The 21,024-nt window shown below is 47.4% G+C and overlaps 1 pseudogene across 1 annotated transcript; it reads left to right on the top strand.

Annotated features, from left to right (window-relative positions):
- Positions 1-1,097: 1,097 nt before the first annotated feature.
- Positions 1,098-19,530, top strand: LOC148144362 (uncharacterized; annotated as a pseudogene). Its single transcript, XR_015751444.1, has 4 exons — positions 1,098-1,237; positions 4,191-7,229; positions 13,216-13,382; positions 17,924-19,530. The product of XR_015751444.1 is annotated as an uncharacterized LOC148144362 (transcript).
- Positions 19,531-21,024: the final 1,494 nt, after the last annotated feature.

Here is a 21,024-nt window from a genome sequence, read left to right on the forward strand (position 1 = left end):
GTTCACTTGGAAATGTTCCTTCAGTGTCACTGGTCCAAATCCTGGAATTCCTTCCCTCAACACGTTGTGGACTGCAACAGTTCAAGGCAGCTCACCACCACATTCTCAAGGAGAACCAAATGCTGGCCAGCCAGTGACACCCATGTACCAGAAGTAGATTTCAATAAATTATTGAAACAGAGTGTTAGAATCTGCAAACTAAAGAAAATCAACGTTTGGGCGGCACGGTAGCACAGTGGTTAGCACTGCTGCTTCACAGCGCCAGAGACCCGGGTTCAATTCCCGCCTCAGGCGACTCTCTGTGTGGAGTTTGCACATTCTCCCCGTGTCTGCGTGGGTTTCCTCCGGGTGCTCCGGTTTCCTCCCACAATCCAAAAAATGTGCAGGTTAGGTGAATTGGCCATGCTAAATTGCCCGTAGTGTTAGGTGAAGGGGTAAATGTAAGAGAATGGGTCTGGGTGGGTTACGCTTCGGCGGGTCGGTGTGGACTTGCTGGGCCGAAGGGCCTGTTTCCACACTGTAAGTAGTCTAGTCTAGTCTAATCTAACGTTAAGAAGGGTCAGATGGAGTGCATTGATTCGGTGCTTATTTTAGAGCAGATAAAAAGCAATTATACTGACACTGAATTGGAACTAGAGTTTAGAGTTAAACACCTGTAGTGTTCCACTCAATGTATAAATATAAAATCGATGAATGATTTACCACTGACGTGTACTTCATTAAGGAGGAGAAAGTGAGGACTGCAGATGCTGGAGATCAGAGCTGAAAATGTGTTGCTGGAAAAGCGCAGCAGGTCAGGCAGCATCGAAGGAGCAGGAGAATCGACGTTTCGGGCATGACCCCTTCTTCATTCACTTCATTAACACGTGAATAGGACAGTTAAGAAGGCATATGGGATACTGGATTTCACGACATTAATGGCGCCTTCAATTCCCACGATCCCATGCGATCGAGAAACCTCTCTATGGGCCCCGGTAGTGCGCATGCGTGCGGTGAGGTAAAGTTACTGAGTGTGGGAGAGGAATGGCGCCGGCGGCTGAAGGAACAAGAACAGGAGCCGCTGGGAAAGCTGAGCAGGTCCGGCAGCTCGTGTCGGGAGGAATGTGAGGAGGTGTTTCGGGTCCGGGGATCCTCCTTCAGAACAGGACCAGGTTTCAGGAACATCCCGGGGAGGTCGCCAGGCCCCGAGCGCCAAGAGCTGGCTCCTGCCCCCGGGGAGAGGAGACAGTGAGACAGGGTAGGATTGGGACCCGCGGGAGGAGGGAGACTGGGGAGTTTATAAACTCCGAGGGCGAGGCCTGAGGCCGTGAATAAAACCTCCCCAGGCCCACTTCACCGCCGAAGGAGCTCTCGTGTTGCCCGGGTAACAGGGCGCCATCTTTGTAAGGATAAGGCGCATGTTGACTTGGGGCGGGTAGCACGGGCGGCCATCTTGGTGAGGGCACCATCAGCTGTCATTTCCGGGAGAGAAGTGACAGTTGGTGTCATTCAACTAGAATTTCCTCATTTCACTCTGAGAGACCTGGCCCTGAGCTTGGTCTGTGTGGTCTTAAAACAGGAAAAGGGAGTGGGAGAGAGAGAGACATCTAGAATGACACGAAGGCGGACTGTGAATTTGAGGTGAATGAATCTGATCATTTGTGGAGCTGGAACAGGATCTGGGTACTTCCAAGACCGCAGTGACCAGGAGAGCATTGATGTGTTGATGTTATTTTCAGTTTGTAGACAGGAGAAAAGAGAACGCCAGGAGTGGAGGAAAGACATGATGAAGATGGATTTGAAATTCAATGCAGGAGGAGGGATAACTTCAGCCAGCATCCAGCCCATATCTCTCCGAACCCTTCCTATTCATATACCCATCCAGATGCCTTTTAAATGTTGCAATTGCACTAGCCTCCTCCACTTCCTCCAGCAGCTCATTCCATACACTTACCACTCTCTGCATGAAAAAGTCGCCGCTTACATCTCCTTTAAATCTTTCCCCTCTCACCCTAAACCTATGTTCTAGAGTTATCAACTACCCCACCCCAGGGAGAAGACTTTGTCTATTTATTCTATCCGTGTACCTCATCATTTTATAAACCTTTATAAGGTCACCCCTCAGCGTCCGACTCTCCACGGAAAACCGCCAGCCTGATTAACTTCTCCCTATAGCTCAAATCCCTCAACCCTGGCATCATTCTTGTAAATCTTCTCTGAACCCTTTCAAGGTTCATACTTCCTTCTGATAGGAAGGAGACCAGAATTGCATGCAATATTCCAAAAGTGACCTAACCAATGTCCTGTACAGCTGCAACATGACCTCCCAAGTCCTGTACTCAATACTCTGACCAATGAAGGAAAGCATACCAAACACCTTCTTCACTATCCTATCTATCTGTGACTCTACTTTCAAGGAGCTATGAACCTGCACTCCAAGGTCACTTTGTTCAGCAACACTCCATAGGACCTTACCATTAAACAGTTCTGCTAAGATCAGCCCAAGATTTGCCAATTGCATGACCTCGGACCATAGTTTGGGGTGTGGGTTACCAGCACCAGGATTTGTAAACTTTTAATCCCATCAGTTTCCCCAACACCACTTCCCCACAACTGCTCATTTCCTTCAGTTCTGCTCTCATTGGACCATGTGTTCCCCAACATGGGATGCTACCTGTGTTTTGATAGAAGCAACATATGTGGTTAATTGGTCTGCCATCTCTTTGTTCCACATGAGAACTTTGCCTGTTCTCATTGTTATTGTTTTCTCTAATTTTTTTCCACTTCACATACCCCATTTTCCCCTTTTGACAAATCCTTTTGTTGAAACCTGAACTGCTCCCAGTCTTCAGATCTGCTACTTTATTTTTAGCCAATTTGTACGCCACTCCTTTGGATCTAGTCCTATCCATCATGTCCCTTGTTAGCCGTGGCTGTGTCACCTTCTGTGTTTTATTTTTTCAGACAGGAATGGACAACGGTTGCAGTTCCTCCAGGTGCTCTTTAAATGTTTGTCATTTCTTTCAAAAATGTTCCTTCATTTGTTGTGGCCTGTTTGTGCCTCTGCTGTTGTAATTTTCTTGCTTTAGACTTAAGTCCCCAGTCTCAGAATCACCTCGGTTCCTCTCCATTTTAATGGAAAGTTCTCTCACTCAGTTCTTCACTCTTCCGCAAGAGGTCTCTTACAGCTACATTGCCAATTATTCCCTTCTCATGAAGAAATTAATATTTTGGAATTAAATTGCCATTGTTCAGCAGAACCATAGCCACGTTTGGAAGGTTGTGTGCAGTTCTGGTCTCACTCGTATCAGAAGGATGTTGTGAAACTTGAAAGGGTTCAGAAAAGATTTACAAGGATGTTGCCAGGGTTGGGGGGTTTGAGTGATAGGGAGAGGCCAAGCAGACTGAGACTGTTTCCCCTTGCACGCTGGAGGCTGAAATTGATAAAATCATGAGAGGCATGGATGGGGTAAATAGTCAAGGTCTTTTCCTTGAGATGGGATACTCCAGAATGTAAGGGTAATAGGTTCAGGGTGGGCAGATGGGGTGGGGAAGGGAAGGTTTAAAAGAGACGTCAGGGGCAACTTTTTCATTCAGAGGGCGGTGTGTGTAAGGAATGAGCTGCCAGAGGCTGGTGCAATCACAACATTTAAAAGGTATCTGGATGGGTATATGAACAGGAAGGGGTTAAAGGAAATGGGCCAAGTGCTGGCAAACGGGCCTAGATTGTTTCTGGATACCTGATCGGCATGTTAACTTTCTCTCTGGTGTCGGTGTCAATACCTTGATGTCTCCTTTTCTCCCCCTTCCTGGAGATGTTAACCATTTCATGTCTCATTGTTCGTGAAGAAGCTGCATTGCAGGTTCACCCTGAATTGACACAGTATTTGTTTCCCAAAATCAGACCTGTTCAGTCTCAGCAGTATTCCAATATTGGGAAAGATATTAACTTTCAGGTGGAGTTATTCAAAATTCAGAGAGATGTCAGTCTTGACATTTTTGCTTTTCTGCCGCTGTCAGATCCTGAATCAGCACCTTCAGGAGAATTAGTGCGGAGTGAGAACAGAGGGGGAGAGAAGAGAGAGAGTGGGATGATGCTTTCAATTTTGTGGAGTAAAAAAAGAAAAGAACATTCTGCAGAAAGTAGAGTTGCTTGTTCTGAATTTCTACCCTGCCCTGACAGTGATGATTTTTGTAATCTCTTTTTACAGATTATTTGAAGATCTGAATTTGGAAGTTTCAAAATCAACAAATGAAGGGCTTATGCTTGAAACATCGACTCTCCTGCTCCGCGGATGCTGCCTGACCTGCAGCGCTTTTCCAGCGCCGCACTTTTCGACACTGAGTGTCCAGTGTCTGCAGTCCTCACTTTGATGTCAATGTCTGACAGTCACTCAATCCATTGGGAACGCAACAACTTTCGACTGTGATTCTGTGAGAAGGAGCAAAGCTTTTTGGTTCCTGTTTCTGTATCTTTTCAGAATCAGTGGGACTGGATGAGAGACCCGACTGTTGCAGTGCACTGAGTGTGGAGCCAGAAATAGTTATACAGGCTGGAAAGAGGGATTCACAGCAGGGAAGGACTCTACACATTTTTGTGGGTAGTTTTGGCCATGGAAAAACCTGAGCGATCCCACCCCGTAGAGAAACCATGTAAGTGTGGTGACTGTGGGAAAAGTTTCCATTTCCCGTCTGCCCTGGAGACTCATCGGCGCACTCACACCGGGGAGAGGCCGTTCCCCTGCACAGGGGCCTTCAGCTGCCCTGAGTGCGGGAGGGCCTTCAGCAATTCCTCCGACATACTGAAGCACCAGCGGGTCCACACTGGAGAGAAGCCCTTCAGCTGCCCTGAGTGTGGGAAGGGCTTTACCCATGCCTCCACCTTGCTGACCCACCGGCGGGTCCACACCGGGGAGAGGCCCTTCACCTGCCCCGAGTGCAGGAAAGCCTTCAGCAATTCATCCGACAGGCTAAAGCACCAGCGGGTTCACACTGGGGAGAGACCTTTCAGCTGTCCTGAGTGTGGGAAGGGCTTTACACAGGCCTCCACCCTGCTGGCCCACCAGCGGGTCCACACTGGGGAGTGGCCATTCACCTGCTCTCAGTGTGGGAAGGGATTCACCTGCTCTTCCCACCTGCAGAGGCACTAGCGAGTTCACATGCCATCGCAGGGGGATTGAAGGAGCAATGGCAGAGTCCCATTATCGACTGGACCCCTGGATTTGAATCCCGTCGTGGCAGATGGCGGAATTGGAATTCGGTCAGAAGTCTGGAGTTCGGAATCTAACGCTGAAACCATTTTTGGGGGCGGGGGTGTGAGATCCCCCATCTGAATCACTCATGTCCTTTTTAGGAAAGGAAACTGCCGTGTGGGAAAGGGTTCATTCAGTCGTCCCATCCTTTACCCGGGTGGCCGACATGTGACTCCAGACCCAGAGCAGTGTGGTTGACTCCCCCACCTGCGGAAATGAATAGAGAGAAACTTACTTGGATACAGGGTCTGGGTTGAAATTGCTGAGTGAGGCAATACTTCCTACGGGTTAAGGCTGTACCAAGGATCCAATTACAAAGGGACAACTTGGTGCTGACTAATAGTAAAGAAAGTGGGGGGTGGAGAGACTGTGTACTCTTTGACCTTGATCTGTTTTTAAAAAAATAAGCTACTTTTTCTACACCTTTTTGCTGGGGGAATCTGAAGCTGTAATAAAGTTGGGTCTTGATCAAGGTTACCTGAACTTACTGCCAGGCTCAGACTTTCATTGAAAGCTTTGAGCTCAAAGAGGTTTTTGTTTTAAAGCTGTTCATTTCTTTCAGCCTCCTGCACGAAGTTTCCAATGTCATGTATCAGATGGAGAAGTGAATGAGTAGCTAGTATCGTTAGAAATTGTAAATTTTTCATGAGTGCAAGCACTGCGTCATTTCATCAGCATTGTAAAGTTTACTGGCAGCACCGGGAGAGGTGGGCTGCCTTCACGAGAAATGATGTGGAGGAGCCAGAGATGGACTGGGTTGGATCAAGTTAAAAAATCACATATCAGGTTATAGTGGTTTATTTGGAACCACTAGCTTTCGGAGCGCTGCTCCTTCATCAGGAAGCTGTGAAGCAGGATCATAAGACAGAATTTATAGCAAAAGATCACAGTATAGTGCAACTGATCGGATATATTGAACAAACCTAGATTGTTGTGAAGTCTTTTGTCTTTTAGAATAGGTTGCAAGTTTTAGTTCATTAATGTGTAAATCCCAGAAAGTCTTTGAAGTCAGATTCTCGAGATGACTTAAGGTTTTATATAAATAGGTTTCATCTCAGTTCAGACAATAATGAAATGTGTGAGGTTTGAGTCTGTCTGTATCCCAATCTTGAATCAGACTGGTTCTATTTCCAAAGTAGGAATTTACAAATATTACATGTATCAACTGCCTGCAGATTGTGTGCTTTTTGATCAAAATTGAATATATCTGCAAATGCAAATTCACCCCATAGACCTGTGTGTGCATGAGAGAGTGTGTGTGTGCATGAGAGCGCGTGTGTCTGTTTGCGTGTGTGCATGCTTGAAGCGTGAGTGTGATGGAGGAGAAGCCTGTGAGAGGGTGTGAGTGTCTCAGAGAGAGCATGTGTATGAGAGAGGTGTGGATAAAAGCGAGGGGTTGCATTTTGCTAAAACAAGGAAGTGCAGGATTTGTATAGTTAATGATAGGGCCCTGGGTTGCGTTGTAGAACAGAGACATGGTGGGTTTCAGGTTCTTTGAAAGTTGCATCATTGGTAGACGGTGGTTAAGAGGCGTTCAGTACACTTGCCTTCATTGTTCACAGCGTTGTGTATAGGAGTTGGGACATCATGTTGGTAAGACCACTTTCAGAGTACTGAGTACAGTTCTGGTTGCCCTTTTATAGCATGTCGGAGAAATTTGCCCAATAAGTTAGAGATCACAAAGCGTGGTTCAAAGTGAAATTGACAAACACTTTATTACAAGCAATGTCACTGGAAGAGAAACTGACTAGTCTGACACAGAACTGACAGTCTGTACAGATAGATCAGAATTTCTCTTCTAGGAGCTGAGGATGAGACCAGTTTTTATAATAATGCTGTACAATAAGGCTGATTAAGAAATGGGGAATATACAATGTATCTGGAAATGGAGTAATCTAGTTACAAGGATGCTAATTGGAAAACAGTTATCGGATGAATGTCCTGTTCCTTCACACAGTGTAACATCCTGACTATCGATGGTTCCATTCCTCTTCACAGGTAGGTGTTAACTTCTCCTCTGAAGTGGTGAGGTGCTTCCATTTCTTGTTCTGGAAGCAAGTCCTTGCTGGTGCCTCTCTGTCTGACCTGCTCTTTGTGTGGCTTTGGTATTGCTGGGTTGTGAAACTGCCCTTGGGGCTTTGAGATACCTGTGGTGCTCTGTCATTGTAGTGAGGTTGAAGTGTACTCCTTTGTCCGTGTGTGCTGTCTGGTTTGGCTTGCGAGCCTGCATGGGCATTCTGGGTGTTTTCGGTACAGTTTGGCCAATTTTGCTTTTGTGGGCCTATTGTGGGTTGGCAGAGTGGCAGATCTTTTTCCACAACTTCCCCCCCCCCCCCCCCCCCTTTTCTTTTTGTTTTGCTTAGGGGAGGGATGAGAAGGAGCAATGTAGCCGGAGCCAGGGGGATTGTCGGGTGGGGGTCTCGGTATCAGACAGATAGCTCTCAGTGTCCGAGTCTGGTCCAGGAGAGGCTATTTTAGGGACGGGGATGTTCTCCCAGTGGATCTGTGCTAGCTGAATGGTAAGGGGGACAGAGGGTAACAGAATTGTACGTAGGCCTGAACAGCAGAGTCGGATAGCCATGGCTAGCACTCTAAGCCTGGCAATGATAGCGATGAGGGCTATCAGTCCCTGCAGTCAGGCTCTGCGCGTGCCCTCTTTCACAGCGAGTAGGTAGTCCAGGGCCATCCTGTTTTGCAGAGTCACAGTACAGACGGCAACAGCCTCCACATTCAGCTGAGCGAATGCGTCTGCTGTGGAGTTTGCCACCTCCTGTACTGTGACAGTGAGTTTGTGGGCTTCTACCTGTAACTGTAAGGTTGCACAGTGGGATGACATCAGGTAGAGAGCTGCTTCAATGGCAGCAAGGGCTCGTCTGATGCGTGGCATGAGCTTTGGAAAGGGAGGGGACTGGAAGTGATAAATGAATGGTACTGCATACCCAACATTGTAGCTCCCAGTCCAGGACAACAGCAGCCAGGGGTAGGCTTTGTGGCCACAGATAAAATAGGTGCCGTTGTCGGTCTGGAGATGGAGTGTCTGGGTCCCTGTCCAGCTGGTGAGGAAGGTGGTATTCTGAGTGATCCTGTTGAGGACCTGTCGGTTTAAAATGCTGCCTTCTGCAGCGGATCGGCGTGCTGCGGGAGTTAGGACCAGGGAGTCAGTGCACCGGCTCCAGTCAGCCTCCCAGCCAGATGGCTGTGTGTGTTTCAAACAGATGGATCCTGCAGGTGGCCCGTGTGTGTTAGTGTCAGCAATGGTCAGGGCTGGGGGCTCATGGGAGAGGTTGTAGGCCGGGTAAAACCACCCTTTATATTTTTCCAGGTGGTAACCCGCAGACCTCCAGCGGGCTGGGCTGTTGTCCCCATATTTGGTCATTGCTGGTGGTATTTTGAGTGTGGTAACTTCAGGGGACCTGTCTGGCTCCAGGCACCATTCCGCCATGTCAGAGATATTTAAGGAGATTGAGGCTAAGGAAATGCCCCCCGTGAGAGTGGACAGGGACCTAGTGCAGACCCAGCAGCGGGTCTGATTAAATCGCTGGGCATACCCATGGGCCATTTTGAGGAAGGTGTTGGCCTGCAAATCACAGTGGGTTATGAAATGTGCTGCCCCTTGGCCCTGTTTACCAGCAAGCCACAGTGTGATGGTCAGACAGATCAGATGGTGATGGCTGCCGCGAGCAGGTGGATTCATCCTCTGTGTTTGGAGTGGTGCCTTCCTCTGTGTGGTCCCTGTTCAGAGGTTGTGGAGCCTTCTTGCAGCGGGTGGTATGTGTCCATTCGGGCCATCCTTCCGGTTTCACAGCTGTCCGGGTTGTCATCAGGATCAGGTACAGACCTTTCCACCGATGGGAGAGAGAATCTTTTTCTAGTGATTTTATCATGACATAGTCCCCAGGTCAGAACAGATGAATGGGCACCGGTTGGGGTGTGGGCAACGCAGCCCTGACCTGGTTGTATGAGCACTAATGCTCCTGCTAAGGGCCTGGACATACCCTAGTTGGGCCTCTTGTGTCAGAAACAGGGCTGTGTGAGTGTCAGGGGTCTGGTGGCAGTGGGCATAGGCTGCCCCATAAGTACTTGAAAAGGGGTGAGCACAGCTGTTCAGTTTGGCTGTGCATGTGTAGCATAGAGGGCAAGTGGCAAGGTGTCTGACCAGGTCAGTCCTGTTTTCTGGGTGGTTTTAGTCAGTGTGGTCTTCAGGATGCCATTCATCCGCTCAACCATGTCTGACAACGGATTGGTTGGGGATGGGGTGTCGCTGTGGTATCCCTCGTGCCTTGCTAATGCTGGTCACGAGCTAAGCCGTGAGGGAGTCCCTTTCTCCGTGGTTATGCTACTGGGAACTCCAAATCTGGGGATGACATCCTTTAGGAGGCATTTTACTACCATACATGCATCATCCTTTCTTGTGGGAAATGCTTCCACCCATTCGGAGAACATGTCTCTGATGACCTGGGTGTACTTGTAACCCTGTTTTTGGGGCATGTGTGTGAAGTCAATCTGTAAGAGGCTGAAAGGCTCCTCAGGAACTGGCAGGTACTTGGCAACTGGCTTCCCTGCATTGTTCTGCAGGCAGATGAGGCACTGTGACAGCAGGACTTGGGCAGCGGCAGTGAATCCTGGTGCATACCAGGACTGCGTTAGTGTGTATCATGCCCCTCTTGCCTGTATGGCCAATGCAGTGGGCTGCTAGGGCCAGTGTGTGTAGGTGGGCATTTGGGCAAATGATGCGGCCATCAGGGCGTATTAGCAGGTTGAGGGAAGGAGATTGTGTGGCCCCAATGCAGGCCCAACTGTCCTTTTCCTGCTGTGGAGCAGTTTCTTGGGTAGCTTGCACAGCCTCCATGGGGTCAGGGAATACTGGGGCCTGCGCTATTCTGGGAGCCTGCAGGATGTAGATGGTGGGGTGCAGTGCAACTTCCGGGCTGCTGTGTCAGCTGAGGCATTCTTGAGGGTGACCGGGTCAGTGGCAGAGGTATGGGCACGGCATTTGATAATTGCTCGGGCTGAGGGTAACAGGGCTGCTTTCAGGAGATTAGAAATCAGCGTAGCATGTTGTAGTGGCCTCCCTGCTGACGTGATGAAGCCTCTCTGTTTCCAGAATGTGCCAAAATCATGGATGACTCCGAAGGCATATCTGGAGTCAGGATAAATGTTTGCTGTGTGTCCTTTAGCAATGACACAAGCCCTAGTGAGTGCAATCAGCTCTGCAGCTTGTGCAGATGTGCCATTTGGCAGTGCAGCTGACTCTAGAACTGTGAAAGGAGTGCAGAGGGCACATCCTGCCAGTGTGCAGTGGTCTGAGGGCCTGAAGGATGAGCCATATGTATAGAATATGAGGTCAGAGTTGTCTTGAGGTGTTTCAGAGAGGTCAGGGCATGGGGCAACAAACTGCTGGACAAGGTCTAAACAGTTGTGTTCATCCATAATAGTGGTCAGAGTGAGTGGAAGCAGGGTGGTGGGGTTCAGGACAGGGGCACATTGTAGGGACATGATGGCTTTGGATAGTAAAGCAACCTCATAGCCAATTCTCTGGGTGGCAGTGAAATGTTGCTGCTGGAAATGGAGTAATCTAGTTACAATGATGCTAATCGGAAAACAGTTATCAGAGGAATGTCCTAATTCTCTACACAAAGCAACATTCTGACAGTATCGATGGATCAGGAGCTTCCATTCGTCTTCGCAGGTAGGTGCTAATGTCTCCTCTGAAGCGGTGAGGTGCTTCCATTGTCCTGTCCTGGGAGCAATGCTCTTGCTGGTGCCTCTCTGTCTGACCTGTTCTTTGTGTGGCTTTGGTATTGCTGTGTTGTGAAACTGCCCTCAGGGCCTTGTGATAGCTGTGGTACTCTGTCATTGTTAGTGGGTACTTGAGGTGTACAGGTATTCCCTTGTCTGCAAGTGCTGTCTAGTTTCACTTGTCAGCCTGCTTGGTCCCTGCTAAGACATTCTGGGTGTTTTGGTACAGTTTGGCCAATTTTGCTTTTGTGGGCCTATTGTGGGTTGCCAGGGTGGCGGATCTTTTCCCACATACAATTACCAGGAATACTTGGAATCCTGAGAAGGATTCAAGTGAATCCTAGAGAGATGTTGCATCCCTTGGACTATTCCCAGAAAGTGAATACACTATCAAGACTCCAATTAATTGGTAATTTTTATTTGTTTAAAAATGTGAAAACTTAATGAAGAGTTCTTCCAGTTAATCATTGGGTATTCAAATTTCTCTTCAGAATTAAAGATCATAACAAAACTGGGTGTCATTGTGGGATGTTGAATCTGTAGGATGTGCTTGGTAAAATTTGGATGAACAATATTTCAAAGTGAATTTTATCATGTTAAGTACTAAGACTTTCTGGAGAGGAAAGATTTGCCCTTGTGTGTTTTGCATTACGTAATCAAGGTCAGTTCAATAAAATATGCAGACAAGTTGATGCTAGAGTTGGGAGCTGTGGCAAAATATCAGAAATAATGCAGGCAGTAGCACGGCAATTAAGGTTAGAAAGTTAGCTAAAAAAATTATAAAAACAGGTTGGAAAGTTTTGTCAGCTTTTCTTAAAAAAAAAAGTTAACAAAAATGAGTCTGGGGATTCAGTAACGGAGGATAAAGAGATGGCACATGAATTGAAAAGAGTTTGAATCTGACTTCACTGGAGAGGATACAAGTAACACCCTGGAACTAGTTGTAAATCAGGAATTGAAAGGGAGGGAGGAACTGAAGAAAATTACAATCACCAAGGAATTAGTACTGAGTAAACTGTTGGAACTTCGATCTGATAAGTCCCGGGTATTTGAAGGAATTCATCCTAGACTCTTAAAGAGAAATTAGCGAGTGAAATAAGACCATAAGACATAGGAGTGGAAGTAAGGCCATTCAGCCCATCGAGTCCACTCTGCCATTCAATCATGGCTGATGGGCATTTCAACTCTACTTACCCGCATTCTCCCCGTAATAGTTAATGTATTGGTTTTAATTTTCCAAACCTCATTAGTTTCAGGGATGGTTTCTTTAGATTGGAAAAATCCTTTCTTCAAAAAGGGAGACCGAGAACAGGAAACTGCAGACCATTTAACTTAACATATGTAATGGGGAAAATGTTCAAAGCTATTATCAAAGATATTATGACAGGGCGCTTGTATAAGTTCAAGGTAATCAGGCAGCGTGAATGTGTTTTTGTCAATGGGAAATAATGTTGTAATAATTTTTTGAAGAACGGCCTCTCCGTACTGCGACTGAGCTGATGAATCTCCAGTGCCCACAGGGAATGGAATCCCTTCCCTCAGTCCCCACATTTCCACAACTTCTCCGCAGTTCTGGTGACTTTTTGGCTCTGTGTTTCCGATGAACAATTGAAAGTGTGATCACACTCAGGAAACGTGTACAGTCACTCCCTCCTGCGAATAGTGTAATGTTTCTTCAGTCTGTGTAACTAGTTAAAGCGCTGCCCACAGTCAGCTCACGGGGAGACTCTCTCAACAAGGGTAAAAGACGTACAAAGGTTGAGCAGCGAGACAAAATGCAAAAGCAATAAAATGTCGAACGGGGAAAACGTATTGTGGCTCGACCCCTTTTTTTCCTATTGGCATTTGAACACTTAAAATCTGTCAGGAACACCAGCATCCGATAGAGCATACAGCGCGTGTTTGCCGGTGTCAGCAACGCCATGCGCATGCTCGCCGGGTGTCAGCAAAACACTGGGCATGCTCATCGCAGTCCGCACAAAAAGGCGCGCGATCTTCTTTTGATTGACCAATAGGGAGTACAGGAGGACCGGAAGGAGTCTCGTCCTCCTGCAAATCAGAGCCACCCCATTGTCTGAATGCGGAAGTTGGACCCTGAGTTTCTGAAGCTGCTTCTCCTGCTCCTGTTTCTCTGAATGAAGATTGAGCTTCACCCCAGACTGCAATCTCCTTCCTCTGTCCAACATCTGTGAGTACGGCACTCTCTTCTCTCACCACCTTTTCCATTTCTTTTTTTTTCATTCAGGGCTTCAGTTGTTGACTTGCAGCAACTGAAAGGAAAGGCAGTGAATCGGGGTGGACAGACTCTAGAAACGTTGCTCCACGTCTGTGTCGCAATTGGCAAAATAGACATGCAGGAGGCTGGAAGAACAAGCCAGGTCGCATCAGGAGGTGGAGAAGTCGATGTTTCAGGTGTAACCCTTCTTCAGGATTGGGGATAGGTGCAGATAAAGAGTGTCCTTGGGGCAGGGTGGTGAATTGGGGATAGGTGAAAGGTCTGACCTGGTTGGTGAATGGGAGGAATAAATCTGGTTCATGAGTGATGAGGGGGAGGAGCTGAGAAGGGAGTCGTTTGAGGGGGGGGGGGGGGGAGAATGGGAAGTGAGGTTATTTGAGACTGGAGAACTCAATGTTGAGTCCTCTAGGTTATAGGCTGCCCAGGCGGAAGATGAGGTGTTGTTCCTCCAATTTGCTGTTTGGTTCATTGTGGTAATGGAGAAAGCCTAAGATAGTCTTTTCAGAAAGGGAGGGGGAAGGGGAATTAAAGTGGGTAGTGACTGGGAGGTCCAGTCAACCTCTGTGGACCTGCCTGCGATGCTCAGCAAACCGTTCCCAAGTTTATGCTCAGTCTCCCCAATGTAGAGAAGACCACAATTGGAAAACATGAGAAAAAGAGTACAACAATGTGAAGTTGTGAAAAAGAGCAGAAAGGAAGTGTATTATTTAAATGGTAATATACTGAGATGTGGAGAAAGTGAGATCTGCAGATACTGGTGATTAGAGTCAGTAAGTGTGGCGCTGGAAAAGTACAGCAGGTCAGACAGCATCTGAGGGGCAGGACAGTCGATGTTTCAGGCACAAGGGAATAGGGAATGATATGTGGATATAGAAAGGGGGCTCAGTGTCTTTCTACACCAGTCACTGCCAGTTGTCAGACAGGTGCAGCAAGCAATCAGCAAGGCAAGTGGTATATTAGCAAGAGGAATTGTGTTCAGAATTGTGGATGCCTTCCTGCAGTTAGTGGTCATTGAATATATTCAAGGCTGAGTTCATCTGAGTTTTGAGCAACAATAAAGTGGATGTTTATGGGAGAAAGCAAGAAAATGTTTTTAAGACAAGTACAGAACAGTTACAGTCATACAGCAAAAAAAAACAGACCATTCAGTCCAACTAGACCACGTTGAATATATTCACAAACTAATCTAGTCCCACCTACCTGTGTTTGGCCCATATCCCTCCGAACCTTTCCTATTCATGTAATTAACCAAATGTCTTTTGAAAGTAACATCACTTCCTCTGGACATTCATTCCACACGTGAACTACTGTATTTAAAAAAAAAGCTGCCTCAAGTCTTTTCAACCCCCACCTGAGGGAAATGACACCTGCCATTCACCTCATGTATACTTCTCATGATTTTATAAACCTCTATAAGGTCACTTCTCAACCTCCTGTGCTCCAGTGAAGAAAGTCCCAGCCTATCCACCGAGATGTAGGAAGATTCATATCCAGTTATGGTCTGTTCAATGCTGGTTCAGGCTCCAAAGACCAAATGACCAACTCCTGCTCCCAATTCTCACGCTCTGTGTCCAAAGTTAAAAATCAAAAACACAGGATTATGGTCCAACAGGTTTATTTGGAAGCACTAGCTTTCAGATTGCTGCTCCTTCATCGGGTGGTTGTGAAGAATACCATTGTAAGACACTGAATTTATAGCAAAAGTTTACAGTGGGGTGTAACTGAAATTATATATTGAAAAAGACTTGGGTTATTTGTTAAGTCTCTCCTCTTTTAGAATAACCATGTTGGTTTTAGTTCTTTCATATGTAAATAGCAAAACCTTTTTTAAAAGTTACATTCCCAATTGGTATCATGTTGTCCCAAATAACGTATTGAAGGTGTGAGTTTCCCTGTGTGAGGCTGTCTGTACCACAACGGTTAGACTGATTCTAATCTTAAAAAATGGATTAACAGAATCTTACTTGGATTCATACAGTTTGTGTCCAGGACAGCAAGAGACCATCAGATATAGGAACAGCAATTAGGCCATTCAGCCCATTGGGTTTGCTCATACCATTCAATTGTGGCTGTTAAGTTTCTTATCCGCGTTCTCCTGCTTTTTCCCCGTAACCCTCGATCCCCTTGATACTCAAGAACCTATCTATCTCAGTCTTACATATCCTCAGTGACCTAGCCTCCACAGCCTTCTGTGGCAGTTAATTCCATAGATTCATTACTCTCTGGCTGAAGACGTTTCTCCTTACCTCCAATGTAAAGGGTCTTCCCTTTACTCTAAGACTGTGCCTCGAGCCCGAGTCTCTCCTCCCAATGGAAAGATCTTCCCAACGTCCACTCTGTCCAGGCCGTTCAGTATTCTGAATGTTTCAATTAGATCTCCCCTGAGTGTGGGCCTGTTAAACAGCATGAACCAGACCCTTCAGGATGAGATACAGCAGGGATTAGGTTCTACAAAGTGAGAAGGGAGGGACAGTGTGTGGGATGGAGATTTTCAGCTTCTCGAGAATGAGAGGAAGCAGAATTCACTATAAATTAGAATTGATCGGATGGACCAATGGGCCAAGGAGTGGCAGATGGAGTTTAATTTAGAGAAATGAGGTTTTGCATTTTGGTCAAGCAATCCAGGCAGGACTGGCACAGTGAAGGGGAGTGTTGCTGAACAAAGAGACCTTGGAGTGCAGGGTCATAGCTCCTTGAAAGTGGAGTCGCAGGTAGACAGGATAGTGAAGAATGTGTTTGGTATGCTTTCCTTTATTGGTCAGCATATTGAGTATAGGCATTGGGAGATCATGTTGTGGCTGTACATTGGTAAGGTGACTTTTGGAATAGTGCGTCCAGTTCTGGTCTCCCTGCTTTCGGAAAGAACTTGTGAAACTTTGAGAGGGGTCGGAAAAGATTTGCGAGGATGTTGCTAGACTTGGAGGGTTTGGACCACAGGGAAAGGCTGAGTAGATCCAGGATATTTTCGCTGGAGCATCGGAGGCTGAGGGGCAGCCTTATAGAGGTTTATAACGAGCATGGATAGGGTGAATATCCAAGGTCTTTTCCCCAAGGTAGGAGAGTCCAAAACTAGAGGGTTTGAGGTGAGAGGGGAATGATTTAAAAGGGCCCTGAGGGGCAACTTTTTCACGCAGAGGGTTGTGGATGTATGGAACGAGCTGCCAGAGGAAGTGGTGAGGCTGGTACAATTATCTTTTAAATGCATCTGGCTGGGTACATGAATAGGAATGGTATAGAACCATAAGAGCCACATGCTGGCAAATGGGACCAGATTAATTTTGGATATCTGTTTGGCACAGACGAGTTTGACCAAAGGGTCTGTTTCCGTGCTGTATGACTAATTGGCTTCGGTGAAAGCAGGAGTCTGGTTGTGAAGACTGGACTTTCAGAGCAACTTTCAAAGATTTTTTGCCCTTACTGGGAGCAGAAGAAATTACAATGAAATATTTGATTTGTGAGAGAGCAACTGAGTGAGTGTGGACATTTGGGATTTTGGTGGAAAGTGGGAATTCATTGCCCTGTGGGGATCAAACCCTCCCTATCCAGTCATTTCAGCTGGTGGATGAGACTCGGCAGTTCATGCAGGCAGTCAATCCAGATAATATTTTATAAATTCTGGCTTTGAAAATAAAACCAGTCTGACTCACGACTGAGATACAGGCAAACTCTGACCTCATACCTTTAATGCATTGTCTGAGCTGAGCTGCCACCGTTTGTTGTAAAGCCTTATGTTATCTTGAGAGGGTGCCTTACAGGAAGTTCTGGGATTTACATATTAATGATACCTGCAATCCATTCTAAAAGATGAAAGACTTAACAATCCAGATTTGACCGATATATCATTTCAGTGGCAGGCCACAAATGTCTTTCCATAAATTCTGTGCCTTATGGTCTTATTCTCCACAACCACCTGATGAAGGAGCAGTGCTCTGAACGGGTCCTTCCAAATAAACCTGTTGGACTATAACCCGGGTTTGTGTGATTTTTAACCTTTACCCAGGTTAGGGTGGATTGACCATGCTAAATTATGCATAGTGCCCAGGGATGTGCAGGTGAGGGTGGATTGCACATGTTAAAGTACCCATCATGCCCAAGGAGGTGCAGGTTTGTGTGGGTTAGCCATGCTAACTTACACATAGTGTCCAGGGATGTGCAACGTAGGGTGGATTGGCCAAGGGGTATGGGCCAAGTGCTGGCAAATGGGACTAAATTGATTTACAATATCTGGTCAGCATCGTCGAATTGGACCAAAAGGTCTGTTACTGTGCGGTATATCTTAATGACTCTGGCTTTCTGCTAACGTTTGCCACGTCTCTTCTGTTCAGTTTCTCTCTGGTGTCTGTGTTAATACCTTGACGTGTCTGGTTATTCCTCAAGCTGCATTCCCGATTCATCCTGAATTGACACATTTTGTTTTGCTTCCCAACATCAGACCTGCTCACTCTCGGCAGTATCCCAATGTTGTGAAAGATATTAACTTTCAGGTGGAGTTATCCAATATGTAAATCTTGACGTTTTTGCTGTTCTGATCCTGAATCAGCACCTTCAGGAGAATTACTTAGAGCGGAGTGAGAACAGAGAGGGGGAGAGGGAGAGAAGGATGTTGCTTTCAATTTTGTGGAATAACAAAAAAGAATGCTCCACAGAAAGTAGAATAGCTTGTTCTGAATTTCTACCCTGCACTGACAGTGATGACTTTTGTAATCTCTTTTTCCAGAGTATTTGAAGATCTGAAGACAAAAGTTTCAAAATGAACAGATGAAGGCCTTATGCCTGAAATGTTGACTCTTCTGCTCCTCGGATGCTGCCTGACCTGCTGTGCTTTTCCAGCGCCGCACTTTTCAACACTGACTCTCCCCCATCTGCGGTCCTCGCTTTCACGTCAATATCTGACAGTCACTCAATCGACTGGGACAGCCACGATTTTTGATTACAATTCTGTGAGAAGGAGCAAAGCTTTTTAGTTCCTATTTCAGTACATTTTCATTATCAGTGGGACTGGATGAGAGACCCTACTGTTGCTGCGTACTAGAGTGGAGCCTGAAACAGTTATACGCCCTGGAAAGAGGAACTCACAGCAGTGAAGGGCAGGACATGCGTTTGCTTGTGGCTGAAGCTTTGGACATGGAGAAACCGTGGAAGTGTGGTAACTGTGGGAAAGGCTTCCGTACTCCGTCTGACCTGGAGATTCATTGGCGCATCCACACCGGGGAGAGGCCGTTTTCCTGTCCCAAGTGCGGGAAGGGCTTTACCCAGGTCTCTACCCTGCTTCGGCACCAGCGGATCCACACGGGGGAGAGGCCTTTCAGCTGTCCCGAGTGTGGGAAGGCCTTCAGCGATTCATCCTCCCTACTGACCCACCGGCGAGTCCATACGGGGGAGAGGCCCTTCAGCTGTCCCGAGTGTGGGAAGGCCTTCAGCGATTCCTCCACCCTGCTGAGGCACCAGCGGGTCCACACGGGGGAGACCCCCCTTCAGCTGCCCCGAGTGCGGGAAGGCCTTCAGCCGTTCCTCCAATTTGTTGACCCACCAGCAGGTCCACACAGGGGAGAGGCCCTTCAGCTGTCCTGATTGCGGGAAGGCCTTCAGCTATTCCTACTCCCTGCTGAGGCACCAGCGGGTCCACACGGGGGAGAAGCCCTTCAAATGTTCCGAGTGTGGGAAGGCCTTCAGCTATTCCTCCTCCCTGCTGACCCACCGGCGAGTCCATACGGGGGAAAGGCCCTTCTGCTGTCCCGAGTGCGGGAAGGCCTTCAGCGATTCCTCCTCCCTGCTGACCCACCGGCGAGTCCACACAGGGGAGAGGCCCTTCAGCTGCCCTGAGTGTGGGAAGGCTTTCACCCGCTCCTCCCACCTCCGGAGCCACCAGCGACTTCACGTGCCATCGCAGGGGGACTGACAAAGCGACTGCCGAGTGCCGTTATCGACTGGACTATTAACCCAGTTCTGGGATCTGTTGGGTTTGAATACCACTGCGGCAGATGGCGGAATTGGAATACGGTCAGAATCTAACGATGAAACCATGTTCTGTGGGTGGGGGGGAAGGGGAGAGAAAACCCCAATCTGATTCACGCCCTTTTTAGGGAAGGGCACTGCCGTTGTGGGAAAGGATTAACTCAGTCGTCCCAGCTGCATCCTTTATCTGGTTTGGCCTACACGTGACTCCAGACCCACAGCAGTCTGTTTCACTCCACACTGCCCCCGTTCCCGGCCCCACGGGTTAAGGCTGTACCAAGGATCCAATTAAAAAGGGACAACTCTGTGCTGACCGATAGTAAAGAAAGTGAGGTGGGGTGGGGGGGGCGGGGGAGTGTGTGCGCTTTGACCTTGAGCTATTTAAAAAGCAGCTACTTTCTCTACATCTTTTTGCTGGGGGAGATCTGAAGCTGTAACAAAGTTGGGTCACAATAAAGGTTACCTGAACTTAGTGCTGGGCTCAGACTCTCATTGAAAGCTTTGAGCTCCAGATGGTTTTTTGTTTTAAAGCTGCTCATTTCTTCCAGCCTCCTGCACCAAGTTTCTAATGTCGTGTATCAGGTGGAGCAGTGAATGAGTAGCTAGTATCGTTAGAAATTGTAAATGTTTAAGGAGTCCAGGTACTGCATCGTTTCATCAACATTGTAAAGGTTACTGGCTGCACTGGGAGGTGTGGGCTGTGTTCACTCGAAACTCTTATCTTTAAAATTGAGAATAGCTAAAATGATATATTCAGAAACATCATTGAAGTCTAAACGCATTTCAATTTTTTAAAAGAGCTGCTGAAATCTTTCTGAAACTTGCACTGGAATATGTGCAGTTAGGCCACAGCTCAGGACAGGCTGTAAGGGGTGAATGACCTATTCCTCATTTTGTGAAATTGGTTTCAACTATGTAGACATAGTTATAGAGTTGTAGAGCCTGAAACAAACCCTTCAGTCCATATCTTAAATGAATCTAGTGACCCATTTGCCAGCATTTGGCCTATGTTCATCTGTACCCCTCCTATTCATATCCCCATCCAGATGCCTTTTAAATTAGATTTTTTTTTAGATTAGATTAGATTACTTACAGTGTGGAAACAGGCCCTTCGGCCCAACAAGTCCACACCGACCCGCCGAAGCGCACCCACCCAGACCCATTCCCCTACATTTACCCCTGCACCTAACACTACAGGCAATTTAGCGTGGCCAATTCACCTAACCTGCACATTTTTGGAGTGTGGGAGGAAACCGGAGCACCCGGAGAAAACCCACGCAGACACGGGGAGAATGTGCAAACTCCACACAGTCGGTCGCCTGAGGCGGGAATTGAACCCGGGTCTCTGGCGCTGTGAGGCAGCAGTGCTAACCACTGTGCCACCGTGCCGCCCACAAAATGTTGTAATTGTACCAGCCTCCACCACTTCTGGCAGTTCATTCCATACACGCACCACCCTCTGCGTGAAAATGTTGCCCCTCCGATCCCTTTCCCCACTCACCTTCAACCTCTGCCCCTTTAGTATTGGACTCCCCTACCTGGGGAAAGACCTTGGGTATTCACCCTATCCATGCCCCTTACAAATGTCTATAATTTTAAGGAGGAGAAAATGAGGACTGCAGATGCTAGACATCATTTTCCACCCTCCCCCCCCCCCCCCCCCCCCACTTTATCCCAGTCCCGTGCCTTCAACTCAGCACGCCCTCTTGACCTGTCCATCAACTTTTCAATCTATCAGCTCCACCCACTTCTCCAACCTATCCATCGCCAAACCGTTACTACCCGATGCCTGGAGGAGGAACACCTCATATTCTGCCTTGCGACCCTGCAACCACACAGGACAAATGTGGATTTCAACAGTTT

The sequence above is a fragment of the Chiloscyllium plagiosum genome, unplaced genomic scaffold (genome assembly GCF_037043375.1).
Source record: "Chiloscyllium plagiosum isolate Xiang-an unplaced genomic scaffold, Cpla_swu_hap1 HiC_scaffold_27, whole genome shotgun sequence".
In the NCBI taxonomy this organism is placed as follows: domain Eukaryota; kingdom Metazoa; phylum Chordata; class Chondrichthyes; order Orectolobiformes; family Hemiscylliidae; genus Chiloscyllium; species Chiloscyllium plagiosum.